At 32.2% G+C, this 8,303-nt stretch overlaps 2 non-coding genes across 2 annotated transcripts; both read right to left on the minus strand.

Annotated features, from left to right (window-relative positions):
* Nucleotides 1-2,656: 2,656 nt before the first annotated feature.
* Nucleotides 2,657-2,723, minus strand: LOC114237543 (small nucleolar RNA SNORD109A). Its single transcript, XR_003623075.1, has one exon. It is a non-coding gene; the product is annotated as a small nucleolar RNA SNORD109A (small nucleolar RNA).
* A 4,648-nt stretch (nt 2,724-7,371) lies between these two features.
* On the minus strand, nt 7,372-7,438 carry LOC114237597 (small nucleolar RNA SNORD109A). Its single transcript, XR_003623125.1, has one exon. It is a non-coding gene; the product is annotated as a small nucleolar RNA SNORD109A (small nucleolar RNA).
* Nucleotides 7,439-8,303: the final 865 nt, after the last annotated feature.

Consider the following 8,303-nt stretch of genomic DNA (forward strand, 5'->3'; position numbering starts at 1 on the left):
TGAGTGAGCTCTTAGTCCAAAAAAATACAAGTCCTGTAAATGGGGCTTTTTCAGGGACCTTCCAGAGAGGTCAACTGGTAATAATTCTCTGAGGACAGGACTTTTTGGGGATCTCCAAACCTGTTCTTCCTCCCCTGATGTCTGTTAGTCTACTATTTTCAAGCTTGCCACAGTGCTAGGGAGAGAGGTATTGGAAGTTGGAACATTAAAATGCTATAAAACTTGCTGTTCTTAGTGAAAGTCAGCCAGTTTTCTTGAATAAATGTTCTTTGAAATTCTATAAGCCTTTGGTTAATTTCCAAAGTTCTGAAAAAATAATTCTGACCATTTTTGGTCATGGTTCTTGTTAATTTTATAGAGGAGCAGATTTTTTGAAGGTTTTTTTTACTCTGACTTTCCAGAAGTGCTTTTCCTACATTGATTGATTTTTAAATGTTAAACCATCCTTGCAGTCCTTGGATAAACCCTACTCCATCATGCAATATTTCTATATATTGTTGGATTTCATTTCCTACAGTTTTGATTAGACTTTTTGCACTTATTCTCATGAGGAATATTTTTGTGTATTTTTTAAATTGCATGTTTTTTTTTTGTTTAAATCAAGGTAAAGTTGTTCATATAGAATGAGTAGGAAAGTGTTCCCTTCTTTTAAATTTTATAGACAATTGTGTAGAATTATTTTTTATTTCATGTGAAGCTATATGGGCCTGGAGTTTTCTTTGTGGAAAATATTTTAATTACAAGTTATTATTTCACTGAAGGAGGGTTATTCAGGTTATCTATTTCTTCATGATTGGATTTTGGTAGTTTGTATCCTTCAATAAATTTTTCCATTTCATTTTTTTAACTAAGCAGGACTCTATGGGGCCTTCCCAGGACAGGGCCCTACCCCCATGTCCTCTGACTGCCTGTTGTTTGTAGAAAAGCTGTAGTCTCCCAAGGCCTCCCATGAGTCACAAAGGTCTGGCTCAAGAATTAATGATTGAAAGGATGTGAACATGTAGTGACAAAAGTAGTAGTTGGGCTAGGAGAACTGGTAACAATTTAAACAGTAAATCAGCCATATGGCAGTCTCAGAATCTTTAGTTCCTCTCTGAAGTACCTAAACAGTATCTGATGCATATTTACTGAGTTGTTTTACTGATGCTAAAACCTCCACAAGTGGAAGAAATTAACAACTTGATGATCATGAGCACGTAGCCCCCAGACTTACTAAAGTCTGAGGATTGATAATGTTAACCCTTGTGACAACACCCTGTTACCTCTTCATCAACCAATCAGAGGATTGTGCACAAGCTGATCACACACACTGTGACTCCTCTCCCTCACCTTGCTTTAAAAAATCTCTCCTTAAAACACATCTGAGAATTGGGGTCTTTTGAGCATGAGCCACTTCTTTCTCCTTGCATGGCCCTTGCAATATAATTTTCTCTGCTCCAAACTCTGATATTTTGATTTGTTTGTCCTCACTGTGCATTGGGTACATGAACTTGGGTTTGTCAAATTTATTGGCATACGTCTTTCATAAATTCCACTTTTTAACATTTTAATATCCATAGAATCTCTAATGATGCCCCTTTCTCACATTTCCAGATAATGGTATTTGCGTCTCCCCCCCCCCCTTAATCTGGCTATAATTTTGTCAATGTTATTCATCTTCTCAATTGACCAGTTTTCAATTTCATTTATTTTTCTTTATATATATATTTATTTTCTATTGTATTGATTTTGCTCTTATCTGTATGGTTGCCTTTCTTTCTCTTACTCTGGGTTTAGTTTGCTCTTTTTAAAATGTCTTAAGGTGGAAAATAAAGTCATTGGTTTGAGATCTTTCTTCTTTTCTAACATAGGCATTTTAGTGCTATAAATTTCCCCCTAAATACAGCTTTAGGTGCATCCCATACATTTTGACATGCTATGTTTTAATCTTTTCCATTTCAAAATGCTGTATAATTTTCTTTGACCAATGAATATGTTAGAAATGCTAATTTCAATTTCTAATTATTTGGAGGATTTTCAAGAGATATTCTTTATTGATTTCTAATTCCATCACATTGTGGAATTAAACTAACATGGCTTATATTAATTTAATTGTTTTAAATTTATTAAGACACAATTTATGGTCCTTCCAGCATATGAAGAATTCCAAAAGGCACATGGATGGAGCTGCTTATTTCTATTCTCTTATGTGCTGATACTAGTTGTAGCAATTCTATGCAAAAAAAAATTGTCAGAAAAAGTAAATATTAATTGAGAAAATGCATAAATGGTAATCATAATAAAATACAATTTGGTCTCATTGCCATTATGTAACATCTAAATGTCCTATATTCCCTTATAATTTCCCAATATTACTGATAACACTAATTATAGTCACTTGACCACTTTTAAGTTATTTATATGTTTCTATATTTAAATTTTTATTTCAATATTTGTTCACAGTTAACAACAAATAGTTTAAAATATATGAAACACCAGACCTCTCTTTAATGTGAAACTCTAAGCATGAAGTCTGCCTAATGAAGGTATTATGACAGTGCAATTTGATAAGAGAATGGAAAAGCATGTGCATAGAGGCACTGTAAAATTACTGAGGAGGTCACCATATTGGCCCAATTTTTAAATTGTTCTCGTCCCATGAATAGACATCCAGCTGGAACCTCTGATTAATGTCTGGAAATAATCTTCTAGAATCCCCAGACAAGTATGCTTACCATTGATCTTGGTAAGGTAGCTCTTGACAAATGAGCATTTCTATAACTGGGTTACATTCCTACAGAACTATTATTTGTATTAACAAGACAGTAAATGCTTCAGCTTTAGTTTATTGAAGCTAGCAATTTGGCAACTGCATAAACTTCTGCAGAACCGCTTCTCTATGGGGATGGCACAGTTTGGAATACGGTAATGTTGACACATGCAAAAATTAGAACAGAATAAATAATGTGGCAGAAATCAATTTTCAATATTTATCACTTAGATTATTGGAGCAAAAAGCAATCAACACCACAACAACATCCCATATAAGCTTGCTGTTTAGCAACTTTATCTTTTCTCACGCTCCTAAGCAATATTAGTTCACATTGGAACAATACTATTATTGCCAAGTGCTGATCTACTGATTGTATCACTAGATCTAACTATATTTTTACTCGATCTGCACTTACAATTTTTTCATTAATTTTCTCTCTCCAGTAGTATTTTTTAAAAAAACTTTTACTTTTTCTATTTAGGGGCAACACCCATATTTCTAATCTGCAAAAATTTAGCCAAACTCTCTAGATGGAATCATATTAATGCTTTCCTGCCATATGTGCTTTTCCATTTTTCTTAGACCTGCTTAACCAAACCAAGAGCATCACTAACTTACACTCCAATCTCTATTCAATCATGCCCACTTTGCCACAGTCTCTCAATCTAATTACCATTTTTTTTGTAATTAAGTAAATAATGAGTTTACCACATAACTAAAGCTGGCCTGGAGAAACGACCTTGGATTTATCTTCACACAAACAGTATACTTAGAAGATACTGACAAGATAACTTGTGAATATTGAGGGCAAGGAGACTTTAACCTATGTTTATTGGAAATTCTTGACTTGTGGACACACTCCAGAGTTAGGTAAGCCATGTTTGATATGTAAGTTTGATTCGACAGGACCCTAACCTTATATATACAAAGCACACTGGCAACCAGATGTTCTTGTGTCTCTGTGTCAAGTTCACAAACACACTCATACATACATAAACACACATCTAGGCTCTCATCTGAATAAACCACACAATGTTTATAGGGTGGTTGGTGCAAAATAAGAGTGTATCAGTAGCTATTAGACCTTTCAATGAAATGATAATAATTTTCAAGATTTACCACTAGATTAAAATTCTTTGTATTCTGTGTCATTAATCTACTACTTTAACATGACACCATAACTTACAGCTTTATATTTATTTTCTTATTTGTTCATTCTCAAGCATGAATTGCCAGCACAAAGGACAAAAAATGAAAAGAAAAATCCATATACCAAATATAAATCTTCTCAAGTTATCTGGAAAGAAACACACGTAGCACCAGAATCTTAAAAATTCCTACTAGGAAGCTATCCTGAGTAATTTCTTCATGTTAACACTCTTTTAAATACAGTGTAATCAATTTTGCCCTCTCATTGTCATCATAAATTAATTATCAGAATTTAAATTATTATTATAAATAAAACCTTGTATGATTTATCTAAACAATAGCTTTTTCAGTACATCTGAACCTTAGTATACAAATTTTGTTTTGAAATTAATAATAGTATTCAAGTGATTGGAATTGAAAGGCTATCATGGCATGGCTGTGAGTATTTAACGTTACTGCAATGTTTGATTTACTGAAATGTCTGTGTTTAAAAGAGAACTTCTTGACTTATCCTAAAGACATCAATTGTTAGTCCCCAAATAACACATTATTTGGTAGACAATATTCCTAGGAAATGTATTAGATAATATTTGGTCTATTTTGATGGGATATTTTAAACTTTCTACTAAAATATATGTGTAGAAAAGAGCATGAACTATAATTGTACAACTTAATTAATTTGCCATCCAAACACAGCAACTAATCAACACACAGGTTGTAATACAAATATTACAAGCATTCCAAAAACAACCCAGGTGCCTTATTTCCATGACAATCTCCTACATGACTTTCAATGACTGACTCATTTTCAGATCATAGGTTAGTAAATACACATCAGATATGGATGTGGCAATTTCAAAATGGAAATAACTGGCAAGTATAGAATACTGCATCCACAATGATATAATTACATGTTAATGTAATAATCAGTGAAAATGGAATATTCACTAAATTCTGCCACCCTCTGGGCCATTACAGAGATACAAAATTATTCCAAAGTAATAAAATCTATTCAAAGTATTTTTTATCATATGGAATCAAGTTAGAAATCAGTAATAAAAATCAATAGAGAAAGTCCAGCTGCTTGGAAATTAAGCAATGTCCTTCTAAATAATCCATAATTCAAAAATAAATCAATATGGAAATTAGAAAATACATTTATATGAGTAATAAGAAGGATGAAGAATGCCAAACTTGTGCTCTTGTGACTTATAGGGAAGTTTAGAGTAAAAAGCAATATATGAGAATTGAAGAAGGCTGAAAATCAATAGATTATATATCACAAGAGCTAGATCAAGGAGACTGAATCAAACTTCAGAAGAGTAAAGAAAAATTAATAAGATTAAGGGCATAAAAACACCAAAATAGAAAGCAGACAGGCAATAGGAAATATTAACAAATATTAGTAATTTGAAATAGTTAGTATGATTGAAACCCTCCTGGCAAGATTAATCAAGAATTAGAGATAACACAAAATGCTAAATCTAAAAGACATACTGCTATATTTAAAATAAAATACCTAAAAAATAAAGACATACAAAATAAGAAGAGCATATTACTAACACATTTACAACAATGAATTTGATGTTTCAAATAAAATGTTCATCTGATTAGTAAGAATCTTGTGCAAATGATGTAGTCACAAAGGGAACAAAATTATACAGTTCATTTTTATAAACTTAAAAAATACATAAAAATAAAGTACATTTTTCAGAAGGAGCAGCATTTGGGGAGAAGAGGTTGGAGCTGGTCATAAGGAAGGGTTCTATTATGCCAGTTCTATTCTGCTTCTGTGTCTGAATCCTGTATTATTGTAGAGTAATAATATGGGCAATTTACTGAAAATATATTATGCATCAATATAGTGTTATACTCTTTGGATTGAGACAGTATTCCTGACTTCATGGCTCTGTGAATCTACTAATAGTAACAAATATGCAAATAAGGGTTTGCGAGAAGACATTTTTAAAAGTAAAAACGTCCCATTTTTTCCTGCTCTTCATATGCTTGCTCAAAAGTTTGTTAATGATCGAGGTTCTAGAGTTCATTTCAATATCTGGCTAAACCAATTTCCTTTTTTGATCTATGACTATTTTTTTTAGTTATTACTCAACTCTTTAGAATTATCTTCTATGGTTCTATAGAAAAAATATAAATAAACAATACATAATAAATATAAACATAAGTACTTCTTGATGGAATCTGTGACCGAACTTTGTCAAGAAAAATGTTTACCTATCCTTAGGGCATTAATCTCAAAGTACCAGGTAACACATAATCTTCAACATAGCTTGCCAGGAAATATATGGACCAGTCTTTTTGGTGATGCATATTCAAGTTTTAGAAATAATGATGCCATATATGATATTGCATATTTCTCCATTTGATATCTCTAACATAATACCTTTTCTTTTTAGCCCAACACAGTATTGAAAACTGAACTATTTTGGGTTTCAAAAGAATATGGCAACGTTTATTGTATAAAAACTTCATGGTCTTGAAGAGATCTAACAAAATTTCACATACAACTTTCCATGTTGCAAAAATGAGAAACAACTAATTTATGCTAATCCACAAAGATTAAAGTAGAAATAAAAATGTAATGCAATGTGACCACAAATGCCTATGAATAATTGAGTCTGTATCCTGAAATCCCAACAGTAAAACAGATGAGGAAAATCTGATAATATTTTGGAAGATTTCGATTTTACTACAATAATTTTTTGATCCACTATAAAATTACCAAAAATTCTCTAAAATTCTACATTTTCCCATCAAAGCAGAAAAGAGTTAAAATGAAAGAAGAAATTATAAAGATTCAGTAATGTAAGTGACCTTAGTGAGGGTCTCAAAGAGATAAAGGACACATCATCAAAATATTCTCAAATAAGTCTCTTAAAAGATAAACAGAGAGACCTCAGGACCTGGCACAGAACATATGAAATATGAATTTCAAAAAGCTACTCACCCTTATTCTCTGAATTGGAAGACCTGATTCCAGTCCTTCAATTTCAGCAAAACATGACAAAAAGAAAAGCAGAGTCTTAGAAAATATTCAGTAGTAAAAATAACAAAGAACTAAAATTTGGTTCCATTACCATTATTTACTGTACACATGCAGTGTTCCCCTCTTTTAGTTCAACATTACTGAGACTTTCGGTACCCATCACAGTTGCTTGTTCCCTTCTTAATTCAATCCTTTTCATTTTCTCATTCATGACTCAAAAACATATTTCCTATATACATGTATATATAGTCATATTTGTGACTCTGTTCAAAGTGAGCAAAATAAAGCAAAATGGATCACTGATCATAAAGGTGCATACTGCCTTACAAGATAGGACACTAATGCCCTTTTCTGTGAGAAAGAAAAAAGCATGCTAACAGTGGCATTATGTTGTTACTGAGGGGTCACCAAATAGAGCCAGGCTCTAAGAGTCTTATTTGTCCTATTAGAGGGGCATTCATATGGACCTCAGATTGACATCTGGAATGAGTCCCTCAGCATCCTCAGACAGTTGTGCTCATCATCGATCCAGACAAGCACCCTCCCAACAAATAAGCATTTCCACAGCCAGGCTTATTTCCTTCAGGCTTATCTACTGCACTATGAATAAAGAACAGTACATGGTAGAGTAGACATTCTATTTAGTACCTGAATAATGGAATTCTTATATATATAACATCGAAAAAAGTGACCTTGGATTGTTCTAATAAAATTAGATAAAATCTATTGGGAAAACACAGAAAAAACTTAATCAACTAAAAATTTGAAGAATAATTAGTGTAGCAAAATTATATGTGGTATAATTACAGTACAAATATAAGTAGAAGCATCTATGTTCTGAATGTTCCAGATATAGATTAAAAATATCAATGTTTAGCACACTTGCATTTAACTACAAGATTATTGTCATTCAATACAAAATAGTGAAAAAAGGAATTACGGCAATGACTCTCCAAAATTATTCAGGTTACTTTTTAAAAACGTTTCAAAAAGGGAAGAAACAATAATGAGAATTCCTTGAACCAAGTAGAGACATTCACAAGAAAAAAATATATCTATCATAAAAATATTCTTTCTTGAGTCTCTGAATGATCTCACATCGACTACTGACATCACTAGTCATAAAACACATAAGAATTTTGAATGTACCAAAGTAGCTGCTCACTTTTCTTCCCTGAAAATAACTTGTTCACTTGAAAGAACAGTAACTTGTTCTAGTTTTTGACCTGCAGCAAAACATCACAAGGAAAATAGATCAGATCATACAATGCATTAAATTAATTAAAAATAAAGCATAACATTGGTTCCATTTTAATTAATCATATAGGCTTTCCTTGCCACAAACATCACAGTTGCTTCATCCATTGTCACCCTTGCCATTTCATTTATCCACTT

This window comes from Balaenoptera acutorostrata, chromosome 3 (genome assembly GCF_949987535.1).
Source record: "Balaenoptera acutorostrata chromosome 3, mBalAcu1.1, whole genome shotgun sequence".
NCBI classification, from domain to species: Eukaryota; Metazoa; Chordata; class Mammalia; order Artiodactyla; family Balaenopteridae; genus Balaenoptera; species Balaenoptera acutorostrata.